General features: G+C 46.0%; 1 protein-coding gene across 2 annotated transcripts in view; it reads right to left on the minus strand.

Moving 5' to 3' along the window:
• The window catches only part of RCSD1 (RCSD domain containing 1), a 68,992-nt gene that overhangs the window by 24,462 nt on the left and 21,848 nt on the right, over positions 1-22,682 (minus strand). The gene's annotated exons all lie outside the window — the stretch shown is intronic.

Genomic DNA, 22,682 nt, shown 5'->3' on the forward strand with positions numbered 1-22,682 from the left:
GTGAATCACTCACCCGCTTCCAACTTAGATCTTCATTTTATTTTTTTATTCATTTTAAAATTTTTTAGATCTTCATTTGAAAAGGATCACCAGACAGTCTCTTGGGGAATGCCGCAGCGATTCCTTCGTCTTTCTGTATGCTTACCTTACCTGAACTCTTCATGTCACCACCACGTTTCACCATTACCATTCGGGAATGATGGAAAGGTCAATGGACTAGGGACCAGGCTGGCCAGTTTGACGCACCTACCTTACTTAGAGCAGCGGCTACGTGGGAGGCACTGTTCTTATAGCACTTGATACATTTTTCTCTCATTCTCACAGCACCTCTTCTAGAACAGAAAGTGGCCCAGAATTGCTAACTCATTCTTCAAGTTAGTAAGTGCTGCGTTATCTGGATTCCAAAGATCTCCTTCCACACAGACACGCTTTGTTAACTCTAGCCCTTCTCTTCAAGAGTCGTCTCAGTCAGTGTCTCATCAGCAAACACCTCTGTCCCGAGCCCCACGCTCAAGCAGTGAACAAGACAAGAGTTCCTGCTCTTAGGGAGCAGCTGTGCCAGCGAGGCGCGCAAACAGCTAACACAGAGCAGAGAAACAAGCAAGAGAACTTCAGGGCCATGAAGAAGAGAAAATAGGCCGCTTCATCTATGGGGCTGTGAGCAGCCATCTCTGAGGAGGAGTCATCTGAATTTCCAGCTGGGAAAAAGGTGGAAAGAAAACTGTTCTGAGCAGAAAGCACGGAGAGGAACAAAGGGTGAGGGACAGAGAAGACCAGTGTGGCAGGGACCTGTCACATCCAAAATACGAGGAGACATAAAGGATAAGAGGCCGTCTGGGCCCCTTGAGGATCATAGCAAGCAGTTTGTAGCAGTATTTTACTCTGAGTGAATGGAACACCATTTGGAGGGTTTTGAGGAGAGATGTGACCTGAATTACATATCAAAAGGCTGTCTGTAGAGAACGGTGAAGCAGAGGGGCCAAGGAGGAAGGTTCTGGCCGTGGTGCAGCTGAGCAGTGATGGTGGAACGGACCAGGATTGTAGCAGCAGGTGGTAAAAGGGGTGAAGGTAAGACAGCTGCGAATTATTGATGCACTGGGTGTGGGAAGAGAAAAAGGGCAATCAAGGAGGACTCCTAGGTGTTTGACTTGGGCAACAGAATGCACGGGATATTTTTTCCTGGGTTGGGGAGGGTTTGTTGGAGAAAGATGTGGGTAGGGAAAGGTAGGGGGTCAATAGTTCTTTCTTGGTAGAGCCTGGTGGGCTGCCGTCTATGGGTTCACACAGAGTCGGACACGACTGAAGCGACTTAGCAGCAGCAGCAGCATGAACGTTTGAAATGTCTATTAGATATCCACGTGGAGATGCAGGGTGGGAGTTAAATATACACCCAAGTCTTAAATTCAGAGGAGGTTTCCAGGCTGGAAACAAAACTTTGAGAGTCAGTAGACAGTGATAGTATCTGAAGTCACCAAACTAAATAAAATCAGAAGATATAGAGAAGAGGTCTAAATATAGCGAAGAGTCTCTGGAGAAGAGGTCCAGAGACTGAACTCCTTATTCGCACTGAGCTGCCTTTCATTCACAAAAGTGATGGGACTGCTTTTCTTATTCCAGGAGGAGCCTTGCAGACATTTTGGTGCAGACTGCAGACAGGCTGGGTTGAGGCCAGATTTCTTTGGCTTAGGTGAGAGAGGATCAGAAACCGTGAAATGCCATTGGGAGAGAAAGTCTTGTGTCCTGCATCCATGCAGCTGGGTCAGATATTCAGCACTTCTTGGGCATCTCAGACACTGCACAGTGCACTGGGGTAACAGTGACTGGGGCAGTGGGGGCTGGAGGGATGGAGAGCAGGTGACCAACAACAACAACAACAGCAACTAAACAAGGCAGAAGAGGAGAAACAGGTACAACATGAATGCTGATCAACTATTTCACATTAAGACCAAAACCAGTCCAAATATTCCCTACCTCCCCACTGGTCAGCTTTCAGAATCTGAAAATGGCAAGTCCTGAGCCTCTGAAGCTCTATCCCAGGGAAAAACCCAGGTAGGATGCCCGGCTCACACAAAGGATCCACAGGCCATTCCCCAGGGAGTGTGTCACTCCATGGGACCTCCGGGGCTTTCCCCTGCCTCCCAGCACGTGGTGCTACAGCCCAGGGGCCTGGACAGGGTTAAGCAACCCTGAGTCAGTGGACATCAGCCTGACTGCTTCCGTGGGCTTAGAAGCAGGGCAGCTCAGTCTCTGGGGCCTGGCCAGCCACCCAGGTGGGGTCAGTGGGCTTGGTGGTGGTGGCAAAGGCAGGGTTAGCCCAGGCACACTCCCAAGTGACAGCAAGGACAACAAAGCAACGGACGGAGCCGTTCATCCTGAATGTCACGGTGGTCGAGGACCTTATCGGTGCAATCTGGGAGATAATGGATGTGAAATTTCTCTGTGAAGCCTGTCAATTGTTGTATAAGCATAAGGATAAAAATGCATTTTGAGTCTTGTGGGGTTGGGGATGCGCACGAATGATATGACAGGAGCAGAAAGAACAGCTAATTCAGAGGTAAATCAAGTCTTGTCTCTGATACATACTGGGGGTAGATCTTTCCGAGCCTCAGGATCCTTGTTGATAAGTGAGATTATTAACATCCATTGGCCTTTTCTCCAACCCAAATTGCCATCAGTTGGCCATCGTGTGTGCGTGCATGCTAAACTGCTTCAATCGTGTCCGACTCTCTGCAACCGTATGAACTGTAGCCGGCCAGGCTCCTCTGTCCGTGGAGATTCTCCAGGCAAGAATACTGGAGTGGGTCGCCAGGTCCTCCTCCAGGGGAGCTTCCTGACCTAGGGATCGAACCCTCATCTCTTACATCTCCTGAATTGGCAGGCAGGTTCACCTGGGAGGCCCAGTTGGCCTTTGCTCCAACCCAAACTGCAACATGCGCCTGATGTCTGGAGCCTGCGCCACCCTCCTCCCACTAAGAGCAGGAGGCAGCCAATATCCTCAGAGTCCCTGCAAGATTCACAGTCAGCCCTGTATGCAAGAGGCAGGGTGCACAGCTCACAGGTTACGGCGCTGCATGTAGGGCAGTGGAGCATACAGCTCAGGCTTCTTTCCAGACTGCCTGGGTTCAGATCCAGGCTCTGCATATACTGTGGCCTTGAACAAGTTACCTAACTTCTCTGTGCCTCAGTTTCCATCTATGAAATGGGGAGAATACACTGAGGGAAGTCCAGGGTTGTCATCTAGTCTACCCTTGCCCTTCCATTCTCTCTGGGGCACAGTCTCCCAGAGGGAACCCCAGCCAGCTAAGATATGTTCCTTGCTGCTTTCTGCCATTCTTAGTTCATAAATGGGCAGTCATGAGTTGTTCACTGGCGGTCTACACTTAACAGATACTTAACAAGATAGACGGTTAACAGACATTCCTTTCTTGAGTTTTCAAACCATACCCGAGAAACTGGTGTGCACCAGTTCAGTTCAGTCCAGTAGTCGCTCAGTCGTGTCTGACTCTTTGCGACCCCGTGAATTGCAGCACACCAGGCCTCCCTGTCCCTCACCACCAACTAACTAGCAATTAAGAAAAAATAAAGCTGACTGTAATTTTACGGCTTTTAGGGTTATGACCTAGGTCATGTCCCCTCTTCCTTCTCTCTTTCTTCTTCTGATTATGATTATTGCTATTATTTTATATGCTCTCCTACCACCTCTCAGAGGCTTGCCAGTAAGGACACACTAAGTCCTGAGTATGGTTTTGGAGCTGCCCTTTGTGTGACCTTGGTCAAGACACATGAGCTAGTGAAACCTCAGCTTCCTCATCTGTACAATGGGAAGAACACCTGCCTTGACTTCCTCTAGGGATAGTTGCGAGGCTCTCGGGATGCAGTGAATGACAGCACACTGGAGAAGAGATACACAGAGATGGATACTGTGCACACCCAGAGTTCATGGCCTACTAAGGAACAGGGGTGATTAAGCAAGTATTTACACTATGAAAAGGGTCAGGGACTTCCCTGCTCATCCAGTGGCTAAGACTGCACTCCCAGTGCAGAGGGCCCAAGTTCATTCCCTGGTCAGGGAACTAGATCCCACATGCTGCAACAAAGAGTTCACATACCACAACTAAGACCTGGTGCAATCAATAAATCAGTGATTTTTAAGTATGATGGATCAGCCAGTGCAGAAGGCAGAAGAGCCCCCAAAGATGTCCACATCCTAATCGTGGAACCTGTGGTGATGTTAGGTTACATGGCAAAGGGTGCAGGTGGAATTAAAGTTGTTAATCAGTTGGCCTTACAGTGGGACACTCCCTTGGATTATCTAAGTGGGCCCAATGCAATCCAAAGTGCTCTTAAAAGTAGGAGAGGAGGGCAGAAGAGAAAGCGTCAGAGTGATGGGATATGAGAAAGACTTGACCTACTATTGCTGGCTTTGATGATGGGGGAAGAGGCCACAGGCCGGAATGCAGGTAGCCTCTGGAAGCTGGGAAAGGCAAGTCTCCAGAAGAAAGGCAGCCCAGCCAACACCTTGATTCTAGTCTCAGTGAGATCTGTTTGGAACTTCTGACCTCCAGAACTATAAGATAATAAATTTATTTTGTTTTGGCTGCGAAGTTTGTGGTCATTCATTGCATCAGCCATACAAAAGTAAACCAGGCAGTAAGTACTTGCTGACCCACTGTGGGCTCTGAGGTCTGGGGACACGGTGCTGAAGAAGAGAATCCTGAGTCCATACTCTTGCTGGAGTTCACATTCCAGGGGAGACAGGCAGTGACCCAGTAAGCGAGTGCATGTTGGTGCCCGGAGTGGTCGGTCACAGGAGGCCTCCCCAAGGAGGAGCAGACGGAGGTGACATTGAGTTCAGGATGTTGTGACTGGAGAAGGACAGGGTGAAAAGCATAACAGGGGCACCCAATCTGGCTAGAGGTATCCAGGAGGACTTCTAGGAGGAAGCCCCAATGTGGACAAGCTTGAAGGGTGGGCAGAGTTAGTCACTCTTCTGCTGAGGGAGCCAGCAGAGTCACTCTTCTGCTAAGGATGCAAGGCTGGGGCTCCTCACTGAACTACCAGAAGTCCCTAAGCCTGGCTCATGGCATGTGGCCTGAGGAGAAGATGAGGCTGCAGAGGAAACAGAGGCCAGAGCGGACCCTGTGCTCAGGGCCATGCTAAGTCACTGGAAGGTCTTTAGAAAAAGAGTAAAACAGAGGGTCCATTAAAACGAATGGGTTTATTTCAATGGTCCCTTTGGCTGCAGTGTGAGAGATGGATGGGCCACTGCGATTGTCATGAAAGGTATGCTTACTTATTTGACCACGCTGGGTCTTAGTTGTGGCACATGGGATCGATCTTTGTTGCAGCATTCAGGATCTTAATTGTAGCATCTGGGATCTAGTTCCCTGACCAAGGAGTGAACCCAGGGCCCCTGCTTTGGGAGAATAGAGTCTTAGCCACTGGACCACCAGGGAAGTCCAGCCAAAAAGGTTTTGGTGAATAGGAATCTCTGGTCACTGATTTACAATTGCTAGCTGTGTTATGTCATTATGATCACTTCTTGCAAATCTGCAAATCTTCAGCAGAAGTTCTACTGAAAGCGGCAGCTTGTTGAATTTGTGGGTGCTTTTTAAAGGCGGTAGAGTGAGAATCAAGCATCTATGGCCCACAGCTGGTAAAGAAATGCCTTCAAGAGGCAGAGTTGATTGATTCAAACACTAGTAGATAATGAGCCCTACATATGCCAAGAATTCACAGAGGGTTTAGGTCTCCTAGGCTTACAGGAAAATGGAGAGCAAGGATTCAGTAGAGGCAGAAAAGTGGGACCAAGATCAGATAAGTTCATCTAGGAATTAACAACTCTCTCAAGGATGACTTAGACATAGGGTTGCAGTCAACACTGTAGATCTCAAGAGTATAAGAACAGACAGAATGGTGCCCTGAACTAGGGGAGGGTCCATGGAGATGGAGAACATTAATAGGAACTTAAAAGCAACTTAGGAAAAAGGACTATCTGGAACTAGTGACTGACCAGATAGGTGCAGAGAGGAGTCAAGATGCTGCCCTGGCTTCTGGCTCTGTCTGCTGAGTGGACAGGGGCGCCATCCACAGAGATGGTCAGCCCCAGTGAGAGCAGGGCTAGGAGGAAAGAGGCAAGAGGTGGCTAGAGAAGGAAAAGGTGCCCAGAAGGGGAGAGTGATCACAGCAGAGGGTCCAGGATGGATCCTTGAAAGCTTGGAATTTCTGGAGTCAGGTGAACCTGCGTTTGAAACGTGGCTCCTGTTACAAAGTGTTGGCTCAGCTCGAAGACAGGCTGGGTGAGTGGAGGCGAGAAAGGAGATGGAAAGGGTCCTGGGATGAAGAGGAGGAAGCAGTGACTTCACGGTTCAGGCTGGGTGCCTGCACCACCAAAATAGTCTTCTCCTTCCAACTGTGGGGGTGCAGAGAAGGAAAATCAAATTCAACCTTGTGAGCCTGGCAGCCTCAGAGCAGTTGGCTTTTGTTTTTGTTTTTTCTTTTTAGAGGAAAGGGGAAGAGTGTGGGAAAAATGCCTACATAGCTAGCTTAGGTGATTCAGGGGGATTCACAGCCTAGGCCAACAAGTAAATCTACAATCCATCTGCTCTTCAAAGAGAATTCAGAGACTCCTGTCACATGCTCTCCATGCTGGTTAGTCCCCTAAGAAGCCGGATTTCGCTGAAAGTCCCTCTGACTCCTGGGGTCTGCTGCAGACACCTGGAGGCCTCCTAATAATATCCTTCACGGGGGACCATTTCTGCTTCCCAAGTGGGAGTGACATGTGAGTGAATCCTGAGGCCTGGGACATTTGTCCTTCATGTCCCAACAGAAAGCCCAAACATACCTTCTAAGATTAGAACAAGTTGCTCAAGGACAAGGCCCTGCCTCCCAGTTAGCTGTAGCCTCTCCTATTACAGCAGCTCCTCTTCCTCCCTTCCCCTTTTCCCTTGCAGTCTGGAGCTGGACTCTTAGCAGGACGTCTCTTGGGATGCTCTGTGGGTTGCGTCACCCTGGGCAGGGTGTAGTGCGGGGTTCTAGGCTTCTTTTTGTTTTACCACATCCTGGATTCATTCATTCTTCCTGTACTCCAGGACCTGTGCCAGGATATAGCAATGAACAAGATGACGCAGGTCTTTTCATAATGGAAGCTGCAGTCTAATGAGGGCAGCCGTTCAGCAACCATCATTATTTTTTACTCCAGTTTATTGTTTCTTAGGGTGATAAACACTGCAGAGGGAAAGGACTAGAAAAGCAAGTGATAAGGGGATCTGACCCAAAAATGTGATGTTTAAACAGAGGTCTGAAAGAGAAGAAGTGATCCAAGCAGTGTGTGTGTGATAAGGAAGGGAGGGGTATAGCCAAGGGCATTCCAAGGAGAGTTTACCCAAACGCCTGGAAATGAGAAGAGCAGGATGTGTTTGAGGAAATAAAAGAAGGCCAATGTATAGAACTCAGTTCAGTTCAGTTCAGTTCAGTCGCTCAGTTGTGTCTGACTCTTTGCGACCCCATGGACTGCAGCATGCCAGGCTTCCCTGTCCATCACCAACTCCCCAAGCTTACTCAAACTCATGTCCATCAAACCGGTGATGCCATCCAACCATTTCATCCTCTGTCATCCACTTCTCCCCTTGCCTTCAATCTTTCCCAGCATCAGGGTCTTTTCCAGTGAGTCAATTTTTTGCATTGGGTGGCCAAATTATTGAAGTTTCAGCTTCAGCATCAGTCCTTCCAATGAATATTCAGGACTGATTTCCTTTAGGATGGACTGGTTGGATCTCCTTGCAGTCCAAGGGACTCTCAAGTCTTCTCCAACACCACAGTTCAAAAGCATCAATTCTTCGTTGCTCAGCTTTCTTTACAGTCCAAGTCTCACATCCATACATGACTACTGGAAAAACCACAGCTTTGACAAGATGGACCTTTGTCAGCAAAGTAGAATGTCTCTGCTTTTTAATATGCTATATAGGTAGGTCATAACTTTTCTTCCAAGGAGTAAGCGTCTTTTAATTTCATGGCTGCAGTCACCATCTGCAGTGATTTTGGAGCCCCCCAAAATAAAGTCTTTCACTGTTTCAACTTTTTCCACCTATTTGCCATGAAGTGATGGGACCTGATGCCATGATCTTAGTTTTTGAATGTTGAGTTTTAAGCCAGCTTTTTCACTCTCCTCTCTCAATTTCTGCCATAAGTGTGGTGTCATCTGCATATCTGAGGTTATTGGTATTTCTCCCGGCAATCTTGATTCCAGTTTGTGCTTCATCCAGCCTGGCATTTCTCATGATGTACTCTGCATATAAGTTAAATAAGCAGGGTGACAATATACAGCCTTGACATACTCCTTTCCCTATCTAGAACCAGTCTGTTGTTCCATGCTCAGTTGTAACTGTTGCTTCTTGACTTGCATACAGATTTCTCAGGAGGCAGGTCAGGTGGTCCGGTATTCCCATTTCTTTAAGAATTTTCCACAGTTGTGATCCACACAGTGGATCAAAAGGCTTTTCAAATGCCCACGGTTTTGCAAGCTTGTTTCTTTCTGCCTTAAGCACAGAAACCCTGTGTTATTCATGTCCCCACCCCCTAGCCTATTACCATATTCAGCACTCAATAAATAATGCCAAATGAATGAATGAATGATACATCAGTAAACCAACACCAATGGGCTGACACTGTGAGGGGTTGATAAACATAGAACAGGGCCTCAAGGTAAAAATGGAAACAATGTGTCAGCCAGGGTTGGCTCTGGGCATACCAGGCTTGAATATTTTCATTAAGGTTCACTGAACTGAGCCAAGGTCACTGGAATAGTATAACTAGAGGGCAAAGAATGAGACCTTCCCTGATGAATCCAGTACTTAAAAATCTGAGCCTCCAGTTTCTACTTGGAGCTAAGGAATGCATTATAATTTCATATTTCCCATCCCTGGGTATATCTGTCTTCTTTTTTTATTAACTCAATCTATCCTGCTGCTGCTGCTGCTGCTAAGTCGCTTCAGTCGTGTCCGACTCTGTGTGACCCCGTAGACAGCAGCCCACCAGGCTCCCCCCGTCCCTGGGATTCTCCAGGCAAGAACACTGGAGTGGGTTGCCATGTCCTTCTCCAATGCATGAAAGTGAAAAGTAAAAGTGAAGTCGCTCAGTCGTGTCCGACTCTTCGAGACCCCATGGACTGCAGCCCACCAGGCTCCTCCGTCCATGGGACTCTCCAGGCAAGAGTACTGGAATGGGGTGCCATTGCCTTCTCCGCAATCTATCCTAAAACATGACATATCTAAAAAATACTTAAAATGTGTCTATTTCTTTATGTAGAGTGGTTGAATCTTTCTGTTGGCTATTGACTTTCAGACAGATTTCATCAAGGAGCCACTGAGGCAGGGAAGGCATGGGTCTCCTATCAGTGTAGAATGGTACCTGCCCAGGCTGTGAAATCCACATCTCTGCTCTGATGTGGATTTCACATAGCTGTAGCTGTGAAATTTCACATTTCTGTAGCTGTCCTCAGACACTAAGGCTGTCCTCCCCAACCTTACTGCCCAGGGATGGTCCAGGCAGGAATCCATAATCTTTGGTACACCAAAGAGGCCCCATGCAAAGCACAAGAAAGGTTCTACCTGCCTTAGAAACTGACTCATTGGGATGAGGCCAAAAGGGTCTTGAAGCAGAGAGAAGAAAAGAAAACCACCAGGCTGAGTTAAGTTGCTTTACCTGAAAAGTCTATTGGGTTTTATAGGGCAAAACAGCTGACTGGGAAAGACAAGGGCGGGGTGTTGACATTCAGCTTGCAGATGGCCTGATATCTCTCTTCCACCTGCTCTTCCCTCTGCCTGCTCCCTTTGGGCCTGGGACTGATTCATATTTGGGAGTGTTCCCTCCAGTCACTGACTGAGGGTCAAGGGTCAAGAGTCCCACAGGAGTCCAGACCTGCTGGGCTGCTCAGGTCCGCTCTGCGTCCAGCATCATCCCCATACCAAGTGATTCTGTTTACACCTACTGCTGCTAAGTCACTTCAGCCGTGTCTGACTCTGTGTGACCCCACAGATGGCAGCCCAGCAGGCTCCCCCGTCCCTGGGATTCTCCAGGCAAGAACCCTGGAGTGGGTTGCCATTTCCACTAATCAAATGGCTCTCTTTAGAAAGCCATTTCTAGAGAATTTTGAATTAGTTTGGTTTTGAATTAGTAATAGCAGTTTTTTATATTGTATTTTCTTAACAATAATAAAGCAGATAACTTATTGAAAGCTTATTGCACTAAACATGAAAAGATGTTCACTAATTATGAGAGAAATGCCTACTTCTGGCTTCTTCAGGGGAGGAGAGTCCTGCCTTTCACCCAGGCCCCTGCACCAAGAGGAGGCAGGACTCAGCCTCACGGCCAGAGTTTGAGGGTTGCTGCCCCTGTAGATCCAAGCCTAATCAGGGACCCTCAGGGGCTAGGGTGGGTGCATGAACAGCTGGAGAAGCTCTCCAGGAAACATGCTTGGGTTCAAAGAATGCAGGAAGTGGGAAGAAGAAATATGTCTTGGCAGACATGTCCTGCAAAGTCAGAAGAGAAGATCCAGATGAGTCACTTCAAGAACTGAGCACCCCAGGGGCAGGGGAGGCCGCTGACCCAACAGTCAGGAGAGTTGTGTGAACTCTCCACCCCTCTCTGCCCTTCTGTCTCCTCATCCCTAGGATGAAGAGCTTGCCCAGCATGCTTTCCAAGGCCCTTTCCACTCCCGTACTCTTGCCTGGAAAATCCCATGGATGGAGGAGCCTGGTGGGCTGCAGTCCATGGGGTCGCTAAGAGTCGGACATGACTGAGCGACTTTACTTTCACTTTTCATTTTCGTGCACTGGAGAAGGAAATGGCAACCCACTCCAGTGTTCTTGCCTGGAGAATCCCAGGGATGGGGGAGCCTGGTAGGCTGCTGTCTATGGGGTGGCACAGAGTCGGACACAACTGAAGCGACTTAGCAGCAGCAGTTGCAGCTGGCTAACTATTTTTTTTAACTTTAACATCACTAAGAGGAAATTGGGAACACTTAGGTTATCTTCCTCATGTGGATGAACAGAGGTGGATACCCGACTAAGTTTAGGCAAAATCAGAGCAAACTCTGAAAGGAAGATCAGGAATCCCAAGTGATATTACACCCCTCCCCCCACCATTTTGACACACAGCTCAATAAAGAACCCCATCCCTCCGTCTCTTGTCTCTTCCAAAGAAGATTCTAAGAATGGAACACTTCCTACTCTTAAACAGGAACCAGATGGTAATCCGATATAATCCCTTCATTCCACATTAGCAAACTAGGGTTGGTAATTCTCTTAAAGAGAAGAGTTTTAGGACAGGGAGATGACAGGGCTCAAATAGCCTTGGGGGCATTTAAAAGCCATTAAAGAGAAAAGCGGGGATTTCCTGGTGGTCCACTGGTGAAGAACTCCCCTTGCAATGCATGGAACATGGGTTCGATCCCTGATTAAGGAACTAAGATCGATCCCACATGCCACAGGGCAACTACAACAAAGACCCAGGCAGCCAAAACAAAAAATAAATAAAATAAGAGGAAGGTGGGTGAGAAAAGTAACAAAGAACAATACCAAGCCCGATCAAGGGATAAGGGCAAAAGAAGCATAAACTGTAAAGGGGAAAGTATATTAGCAGAGAGTTCAGGTTTTTCTCCAGGTTCACTGCTCCCCAGCTGGGGACAACCATAACCCTCATTTTGGTTTCCTTTGGAAGTCATACAAAGAAGGAATGAGTACAAGCATTGTTTTCTTTCATTCACACCCTTTGGCCTATTGCTTTTTTGCTATCCACACACCAAGGGCTCGGCTCCTTAGTCAGCTTGAGAGCCTCACAGTTCTGAAGCAAGAATTGGGGGCTCTAAGCACAGAACAGGCCAGCAGGAACACATCTGGAGTAGCCATGGACCCCCTAAGGGGAACGACTCTCTGGGGCCCTGGAGGGCAGGGACTGTTTTCCTGGCAGGGGCTCCCAGGCTCTGAGCAGAAGTTCCTCACAGGAGACCCTAGAAGAACTCTCCTAGTATGGACACAGAAATATACAGGCCCCCAGCTCAAGAGACATGAGTACAAGGCCTAAGATAGAAGTAAACCAACTTCCTCCTGCTCCCTTCTTATCAGCAATTGTACCGCCCACCACCATATGCATGAAAAATCTCTCTCTGGACAATGGCCAAAGTGCTTCTCATGTAGAGATTTGAGCAGATAACTCACCAGATGGTTTGGTTTTCTTATGGACAGTCCAACAGTACTTTATCCCATCACTCCAGCACACCTATAAATTATACCTCGGCGCTACCTTTCAGCTGCCCTGGCTCTTCCAGGAGAGGGGGCTCCACTCTTAGTGGCTCCCAAGCCACATCACACAGAAAATCTGGGATTGCAGAAAGCAAAGAACACAGATGTTGCTCATTTCCACCCCAGGATCAGCATGGGGCTGATAGACCAGACTGGCCACTCTGGCTTGTCTGCTATTATCTTGCTGTCCAAGCCCAGGCTGTTGTGATGCAATTTGAGAGGACTCATAGTTCCAGATCCATCTCTTCTGGACTTCATTTCCTCCTCTATAAAATGGAAATGAGATCTACTACATAGGGTCATTATCATGATGAAGAGAAACACACATGGGAAGTATCTTATCAGCCAATATTTATTCATTAATCATTCCTATTTAATACTTTCCACTGATTCCACCTAATGAGGCCAAGAACTATCTCACATCAGAACTCGTTAGGTAGTCAACAACTTTAAGTTAAGCAGAGATTTTGGTGGGTCCATAGTTGTAGGTATTTTAAAGTCAAGTGAGATTTAGGAAGATTCAATATGAAGCACAAGCTGGAATCAAGATTGCCGGGAGATATATCAATAACTTCAGATATGCAGATGACCCCACTCTTATGGCAGAAAGTGAAGAAGAACTAAAGAGCCTCATGATGAAAGTGAAAGAGGAGAGTGAAAAAATTGGCTTAAAACTCAACATTCAGAAAATTAAGATCATGATATCAGGTCCCATCACTTCATGGCAAATAGATGGGGACATAATGGAAACAGTGAGAGACTTTATTTTGGGGGGCTCCAAAATCACTGCAGATGATGACTGGAGCCGTGATAATTTCAAGATAATTCCAAGATGCTTGCTCCTTGGATGAAAAGCTATGACCACATGGCATGCACAGCATATTAAAAAGCAGAGACATTACTCTGCCAACAAAGTAGAGTCCATCTAGTCAGGGCTATGGTTTTTCCAGTAGTCATGTATGGATGTGAGAGTTGGACTATAAAGAAAGCTGAGTGCTGAAGAACTGATGCTTTTGAGCTGTGGTATTGGAGAAGACTCTTGAGAGTCCCTTGGACTACAAGGAGATCCAACCAGTCCATCCTAAAGGAAATCAGTCCTGAACATTCATTGGAAGGACTGATGCTGAAACTGAAGCTCCAATACTTTGGCCATGTGATGCCAAGTCTGACTCATTGGAAAAGACCCTGATGCTGGGAAAGAGTGAAGGCAGGAGGAGAAGAGGACAGCAGAGGATGAGATGGTTGGATGGCATCACCAACTCGATGGACATGAGTTTGAGTAAACTCTGGGAGTTGGTGATGGACAGGGAGGCCTGGCATTCTGCAGTCCATGGGGTCGCAAGGAGTCGGATGCAACTGAGCGACTGAACTGAACGGAAGGAAGTTCCTGAAAAATAAAAAGCAATCAGCCAACAACTTTGGAGGAGAGGACAGTTACAGAGAAATTAAGTCATGGTCCCTGTTCTGTTGAAGCTGACAGTCCAGCTGGGGAAACATGAAGCAAAGGTGGATCAGACACAAAAGCAAGTTAAGCAGACAATGGCACAGAAGCTGTATGCATACAGGCATGATCCATGGCCCAAGGAGCAGCCCATGCTGTAAATGTGGATGTGTCAGAAGACCCAGGAAGGAGAAGTGGAGGAGTAAGAATAGGGGCAGGGGGACTCGGTCAGAAGGTGCTTACAGACAGTGCTCCGGAGACAGAATGTTTGTTCATATCCTTACTCTGGTCCTTGGGCAGGTAACCAACCTCTGCAAATTTCAGAGGCCTCGTCTATAAAGTGAGGCTAGCAGTATTTGCATCGTAAGCTTGGGTAAGAATCAAGTGAGGTATACAGTATTCAGCATAGTCTGACACGTAATAGTCCTCACTAAACACAGTCTATTATTATATTTGAAGCCAAAGTATTTGGAATTTATCCTGAAAGGGTAAATCCAGCAAGAAGTTTAAAGGAAAACATTTGTCCTGAATTCTTCCCATGCAAACCAGAACTGCAAAGGGGCAGTCAGGCAGTGATGAAGACAACCTTTTGGAGAGAGGGTTGGACATTCAGGGGAGGGGAGGGGACCCAGCTCAGATGGCAGGAAAGAACTCTGTGATCCCAGGAGGTCCTGGGGCAGGGATATGGAGAGTTCAGGAACATGTATCCCACAAGAAAGAAGAACAAAATATAGAAGAGAGCTGGGAAAATGGGTGGAAAAACTTCTATTTAAGGAGCAAATGGGGGAGGGCACTGGTAGGGAAGGGAGGAGAAGACAGAGGCCAAGAGCTGAGGACAGAAAACTTCCAGGCTGATATCAGCTATAGAATCTGGGCAGAGAATGCACATGTGGTCTGAGAGGAGCCTGTGGTAACAGTTTCCAGCATGCTTTGTTAACTTCCCACGCCTGCCTCTGGGGTTCATTGTCATTTCGAAGGCAAACTGAGATTAGTTAGCTGAAACATAGGTGTAACAGCAAAGTATACAGTAAAAGAGTGTTAAAATGAAACATTTCCCTTTTTAACTAGGAAAGAAATCCTGGAGGCTGATATATATATATAAATATATATATATATATATTTAAGTCCCTCTACTAAAAACAAATGCTCAGTGGTAAAGAATTTTCCTGCCAATGCAGGCGATGCAAGAGACTGGGGTTCAATCCCTGGGTTGGAAAGATTCATGGACAGATCCTGGCAGCCTCACAGGGTCACAAAAGAGTTGGACACGACTGAGCATACGTGCACACACACAGTATAAACAAAAGAAAAACTTTTGTAATGGCAAAAATACTACAAATGAAGTAAAAAGGAAACAATAGACCCAAAAAATTTTTTGTAACACAGATGAAAAGGAGATAATATCTGTTATACAAAATCCTCTCACAAAATGATGGGAACAATATATAAGAAAGGATATAAATAAGCAAAGAATTCCCTGGTAGCTCAGCTGGTGAAGAATCTGTCTGCAATGCAGGAGACCCTGGTTCAATTCCTGGGTCAGGAAACCCTGGAGAAGGGATAGGCTACCCACTCCAGTATTTTGGGGCTTCCCTGGTGGCTCAGATGGTAAAGAATCCGCCTGCCATGTGGGAGACCTGGGTTCAATCCCTGCGTTGGGAAGTTCCCCTGGAGGAGGGCATAGCAACCCACTCCAGTATTCCTGGCTAGAGAATTTCATGGACAGAGGAACCGGGTGGGCTACAGTCCATGGGGTCCCAAAGAGTTGGATACGACTGAGCAGTCGACTAAGCACAGCACAGCACAAATAAGCAATTCATAGAAAAGCAGATTTAAAAAGCCAATAAACATAAAAAGATGCTCTAACTTACATGTTTTCAGGCAAATGCAAATTAAATTATTAATAGCACTAAGATTTCTCTTTATGTGTATCAGATAGTCAAGAAAAGGGAAGAAAGGATAAAAGAGCCATCGCTCTTTGGGAAATGGGAAAAGGAACCATCGCAGATGGCTGGAGGAAATTGAGCTGTACAGCCTCTTAGGAAAGTTATCTGGCAACATTTAGATTACACAAACCTTTTGACTCACCCCCATGCTCCAGAGACATATAAGCCCCAGGATATAAAGACATGGAGGTTGACTGCAGCGCTGTTTATAGAAGCAAAACTCTGGAAACAAATTAAATACCCATAAAAGGGGAAATGTTTTGTGGTCCATTCACATTAACAAGCTATTATAAAACCATTAAAAAGGATGAATTAGAGCATCCCAAACTTCCATGAAAAATTTTAAAGTGACAACAGTAAGATGCACAGAAATGTGTAGAATATGATCCTGGTTTTATAAAGCAACAACTAAGCAATCTATCCCCATCTGTGTCTATGTGTACACACACCTATTCGTCATATGTGTGTATAATGCATATGTAATAATGTATATGCGGGCCTCCCTGGTGGCTCAGAGGTAAGGCATTTCCCTGCCAGTGCAAGAGATGCAGGTTCGAACCCTGGGTCGGGAAGATCTCTTAAAGAAGGAGATGGCACCCCACTCCAGCATTCCTGCCTGGGAAATCCCATGGACAGAGGAGCCTGCTGGGCTACAGTCCACAGGGTTGCAAAGAGCTGGACCTCACTTAGCAACTAAACAGAAACAACAACAATATGTATAGGTAAAGAATATGAAATGTCCTACAGAAAGGTATATATGAGGTTTCTGGAAGCTGAGGTGACGGGGAGGAGAGCTGATTTGGAGGAGGCAAACCAAAAGAAAAACACTGCCTGTGAAAACTCAGCATGCTTGCTATGATATCAGTAAAATGGTGTATGTGTATTTGAAAGAGTACATTAGAACTAATTCATAGGGCTGTCCATGATTATGTTTTCAAGGGAAAGAAAGCAAGCTGCCAAGACATAGTATGAAAACCATCAAATTAAAATTTTTTTTAAATTTTGAAATGAGAGTTTCAAGCTTACTCATCACATCTTTTGGGGAAGTCTGGTGTGAACAAATACTTGGAAAAAACTTTGTAGCAAGTTGTCAGCCTTCTCAAAATATCAAAACAAGGGCTTGGGCGTTGAGGGACAGGACACATATGCCCAGAGGGGAGAAGGACGAAGTGAAGTTCATAATTCCATAAAGATATTGTGCCACTAGTTTAAAAACATGACCCTAAAGCTGTTTCTAGGTTTACTAAAATCTAGACCAATTTGCCCCATTTGTAATAGCTCCCCAAACATTTTTAAATGTTCTCTTTTTGCTATTACAGACTGCTCTCTGGTCAAGGAAACGATCAATCTGAAGCCAAAATGTCCCCTTCCATCTTAGCAGATACTCTGATTTTCTATAAAAGTCCTGGATGGCTCAGCGTGGACTCATTTACTCCCTGCTGATAAGCAATGTCCCCTGGGGGCTTATGTATTCATTACTTTTGGAAAGGAAAGAGGGATGAGTAATCAATATTAATTGAGTGTTTATTATGTTCAGGGCATATCACAGACATAGCTCACTGAATTCTCAACAGTCTTGAGAAGTAAATATTATTAGCCCTATTTTACAAGGAAGCATAAAGTTGCTTTTCCAGAGGCACATGCTGGTATAGTGGAGTTGGGTTCAAAAGTTGGCCACTCTGACTTTTAGAATAACACAGACATCCTCCCTTCTATGAAAGCTACTTCTACTCTAGATGTCAATGGTGTAAATTCTGAGCAGGGGCTGCCACTGTGAGAATGCAGCCGACAACAGGGAGCAATGACCTCTTTCCGAGTAGATGGAAAAGGGTGTAAGACCCATTAAGGTCCTGAGTGTACTTTACAACCTGTTTCCACAACCTCGTCCCACATCATTTGGGATGGGCCTTGCAAACCCTAGAGCCTTCAGAGGCCAGGCACGAAATGTATAGGAAGGGGTAGGGGTTTGGGAGAAAACCCCTGCCTTCCCAGATGCTCTTCAGGTCAAGCCCACTGCCTGCATGGGTCACACGGAGCTGTTTTTCAAAGGATAATTCAAGGTCCAGCATCACTAAATGATCTGGTTTATCAAGAGATTAAAATCCAGATTTTTAAGTACCATGTATTTTGTTTTTAACATCAGTTCAGATAAAAAAGTAAAGAAAACCTCAGTAGGGGTAGAGAATGTTTGCCTGCAGCATTTGGCCCAGAAGGCCACCAGTTTGCTACTTCTGATTTATGGGAAGTATGTTTTTATCGTATTCTACCTATTTTCCTGGATAATCCAAGGAAGTAACTTCTGGTTTAATATATAAATTTGTTTTTACTATTTGTACATCACTATACCATTGTTCTTAATAATATAAGTATCAAAGGTATTATTACTTTCTCCTTGAATTAATTAAGAGGGCTTAGAAAACAGGTACCGCTCCTGCCCATCAGCAGCTACTAGACTCCTTAACCATCCTGAGCCTTAACATCCTAATCAACAAAATGGATCAGTAACAGCCAGCTCACAGAACAACTGGGATGGTTCTAAAAGACAATCTGTGTAAGAAAGGTCTTCAGTAAATGTCTGCTTCATTCCTTCAAAAAGACAGGTGTAAGGCTCCATAAATACTGTCAAATAGATCAACTGAGAGAGACTATGTGCCTTACTAACAGTTTCTTCACTTGATAAAGGGATTTGTCATCATGTGCTTTTGTTGTGCATGAGACATATGATGATTTCCCTAAAATTTTAGTTTAGCATAACTTTGGGGGGATAAAAGCAAACAAGCACCTGCTCTGTGTGGCTGTCATAATTGGTTTGGAGATGGGAGAATTGTCCTACACGTGAGCAGTGAAGAGTAATTCTACTGGAGTTACCTAACACCTCTGTCAATAACGCCACAGTTGCTAGGCACTCAACAACCAGAGTTAACACTGAAAACCAAAGACTTCCTCTCCTCCTCTCTCCCCAACAGTTGTGCTTATCAGCTGGTCTTCAGAGAGAGTCCTGCGTGGCACCACAGGTGAGCGGTGGAGAACGCAGAGCCAATTACGCAAGAGGCCTGTATTCACCCCACCTTGCCCATGGGGACCTGGATGTGGCGCATTCAGGCCAGAGTGGGCAGACTTTTTGGAAGTCTCAGGAACAAAGCTGATTATGCCCTGGCTCTACCCTTTCTGAGTGCAACACCACAGGAAACACCTGTAGACGGCAGGAAACTCGAGGAATTGAAAATATCTGACTAACCCCTAAAAAATAAATAAAACAGGAAAGCAAAACGGTCTCTTTTTCTTACAGGGAAAGCGAACAAGGTAATATCTGGTTTGAGCCATTTCTGCTCTGCAAAGCACCTCCCTCCTATGGGCCACCCCCCCCAACCCCCCAGGCAGGCAAACATAGGCCTGGACCACATGCTCTGATAGCCCAAGACATCTGGTTGCCTAAGATTGTGTCAGTGAGGGTCCTGAGCAGGGTCCAAGTCACCAGACTTGAGATTTCCTTTGTAGGAGGGAAGATTTGAGGAAGCTGAGCTCATTTCCTTGGGAGAGGGGTAGCCTCCATCTAGTTTTGGACATAAAAGGCTCTTGTGCTCTTCCTCCACAGCCTTCCCAAGCCCAGCAAGGCAGTTCCTGAGAGTCCTGAAGATCAAGGATGGCAGGCCCATTTGGAAAGGATATGATTGCTGAGCCTGCAGGATCTGGCTGAGAAGCAGATTTAAAGGCGGGAGAGGAATTTCCCTGGTGGTACAGTGGAAAAAATCCATCTGCCAGTGTAGGGACATGGGTTTGCTCCCTGGTCCAGGAAGATTCCGCATGCTTCAGAGCAACCAAGTCCTTGCACCAATGAGCCTGCGCTCTAGAGCTCATGAGCCGCACTACTGAGCCCGCGTGCTGCAACTAGTGAGGCCTGTGCACCCTGGAGTCAGCGCTCTCCTCCTGTTACAGAAGCCACTGCAGTCGGAAGCCTGTGCACCAACGAGGAAGAGTAGCTCTTGCTCCCTATAACTAGAGAAAGCCCATGTGCAGCAATGAAGACCCAGCAGAACTAAAAATAAATTTTAAAAGACCAGAAAGGTGGTAGAAGTAGGAAACCTCAGATCCTGCTCCCTCCCTTGCCTTTTCACATCCAGTAAGTCACCAAGCCTAGTCATTTTTATTCTAGCTCTATTTCCAGCCTGGCCCCTTCATATCCCTGTGGTCACTGCACTTATGGGCCCCAATCATCTTGCCCTTGATTGTGGTCACCTAACTGGTCTCTTTGCCTCTGCTTTTCTTTCTCTTGCCCATTCTCCCTTCTGCTGCCCAAACAATCTGTCTAAAATCTGTCTTTGCTTGGTCAACCTACTATATAGTACCTACTACACAATCAAAACATCTTAGTATGGGACTTTTCTGGTGGAGCAGTGGATAAGAAACCGCCCGCCAAGGCAGGGGACACAGGTTCGATCCCTGGTATGGGAAGATTCCACATGATGCAAAGCAACTAAGCTCATGTGCCACAGTGAGCCCTTGAGCCACAACTACTGAGCCCACACGCTGCAGCTCCTGAAGCTGGAGTGCCTAGAGCCTGTGCTCCACAAGAATAGCCCCCACTCGCTGCAACTAAAGAAAACCCACAAGCAGCAACGAGCACCCAGTGCAAACACAAATAATAAACAAACAAATAATATAAATGGAGTAGGAAATGGTAACCCACTCCAGTATTCTTGCCGGGAAAATCTCATGGACAGAGGAGCCTGGCAGACTACAGTCCATAGGGTCACAAAGAGCTGGACACAACTGAGCAACTGAGCGTAAATAATTAAAAAATAAAATAAAAATATACTATCATTAAAAAAACGTCTATCTAAGGCTCCTGTCCATCTTTCCTCCCTAAAAGATAAAACTTGTTCTCAATAAGAAAAGCCAATACTTACTGAACATTTACCGTGTGCCAACTACTATACTTAGTGCTTCATAAAGACGATCTCATTGGATCGACCACCAACCAGCCAAGTGTTATGAAAATCATAAATCAGAGCTTAAAGAGGCTAAATGACTTGCCCAAGGTGACAAAGCTGTGTTGGACCCGGGATTCCAGCCCTGGCAGTCCAGCTCCATATAGCACTCTTACCTAGCATGAACTTGTCTGCAGCCCTCTAAACACACTATACATTTCCATGCCTCCGTGTGTTTGCACACCCTGTGGCTCCATCTCAGATTCCTTCATCCTTTTCTCTCTATCTAGATATCTCTTCATCTCCATCCCAGGTCCAGATTCTTGATCCGGCCCCCGAGAAGCTTTCATGGACTCCTCCCCAGGGTGCTGTCATCACAGCCAGCCATGGAAACCTCTCTCATAACACTTCCCTTGCCACTCTGAGCTGTCTGTCCCCTCACCAGAGTGTGAGCCCCTTGAAGGATGTACCACAGCCTCCATCTCAACTTTCCCCTATTCCTAGCAGAGTGGCTAACATAGTAGGTGTACAATAAATATTGGTTTAAAGACATCCCCACTGGAAAAGACTGAGGTTTTGGTTTCTGGATCAAGTCGCTGGGCCTTGGGGTCCCCATCTGTTAGACGAGAGCAGCAGTCTGCTCAGCTCCTCTATTTCCCAAGGGGGCCCAGACTCTTTATTTCGTCCACTGGACCACTGGGGAAGTCCCTGAGGCGACGTATTTTTATCTGTTTTTTGGCGATGCTGGGTCTTCGTTGTGGCATGTGGGTTCAGTAGGTACAGAGGATGGGCTCCGTTCCAGTTGCACACTCTGACTTAGTTGCCTCATGGCACGTGGGATCTTGGTCTTCTGATCAGAGATCAAACCCACGTCCCCTGTATTGAAAGATGGATTCTTTACCACTGGATCACCAAGGAAGTCCCCCAGGTTCTGTATTTCAGAAACTCCATGTGACTCTAACATGTATCCATAGTTGAGAACTATGGCTTGGATCTAAAGAAGACTTGGTGGAGAGGCCTGCTAAGGGAAGCCACACAACATACTTATACGTATGAAATCTGCGTACAATAAACATCAGCAAACATCAAAGAAGGTAAACTTCCAAAGCACGGAGAGAAAATACTGACTCAAAGTTATAATTTGGGAAGACACAAGACATTGACAGTCAATACCAAGATGTAAATTAACTTTAAGGTAACCATGCACACTATTAAATTGGCAGAATGTTATAATAACGAAAAACCAGAGCTGCCAGGATTGTGGGGAAAATTGTTCCCTTAAAAACTGCTATTAGCACTACACATTATTAATCCTACCTTCTCTTGAATCAATAATCAAAGACTATGTAACAAGAGGACTTCCCAAGAGGCACCAGTGGCAGAGAATCCACCTGCAAATGCAGGAGAGGGAAGAGACACGGGTTCAATCCTGGGTTGGGAAGATCCCCTGGAGGAGGGCATGGGAACTCCACTCCATAATTCTTGTCTGGAGAACGCCATGGAGAGAGGAGCCTGGTGGGCTACAGTCTTTGGCATCACAATGAAACATGACTAAAGCAATTTAGGACAGATGGACAGATGTAACAAGATCTTGAAAATTCTTTATTCTATTTTTAGCATATATGCTGAGGAAATAAGAAATCTGCAGCTTATACAAAATCATCTACAGCATTGCTTTTTACATGAGGTGAAAACTTAAAAATCATCTGAATATTACAGTTCAGAGAATTGTTGAAGAAAATGATAGACTATAAAGGCAATAAAACAATGTTCCTGTTAAAAATTACAAATACTCAACCTTTCTAATACATGGGATGTGCATGGAACACAAAGAGAAAAAGAACTGAGAAATTCACAGTGTTTTGTACAAAAATGAGAGTCATACAAATATATGTTGACAAAAAAGGCAGTGAATTTGGAAAGATGGGGCAAAAAACATTGCTCATCAGCTCTGAATTTGTTCACAGTTTTTGTCATTAGAAAGCGTGTGCTCCCAGCTGGGGTAGCAACTGGTCAGTTTCTTTTTATGGAGGGCAGGCTTGGTTCCAGTCTGACAACTGCTTGTATC

Source organism: Oryx dammah, unplaced genomic scaffold (genome assembly GCF_014754425.2).
Source record: "Oryx dammah isolate SB20612 unplaced genomic scaffold, SCBI_Odam_1.1 HiC_scaffold_28, whole genome shotgun sequence".
Classification (NCBI taxonomy): Eukaryota; Metazoa; Chordata; class Mammalia; order Artiodactyla; family Bovidae; genus Oryx; species Oryx dammah.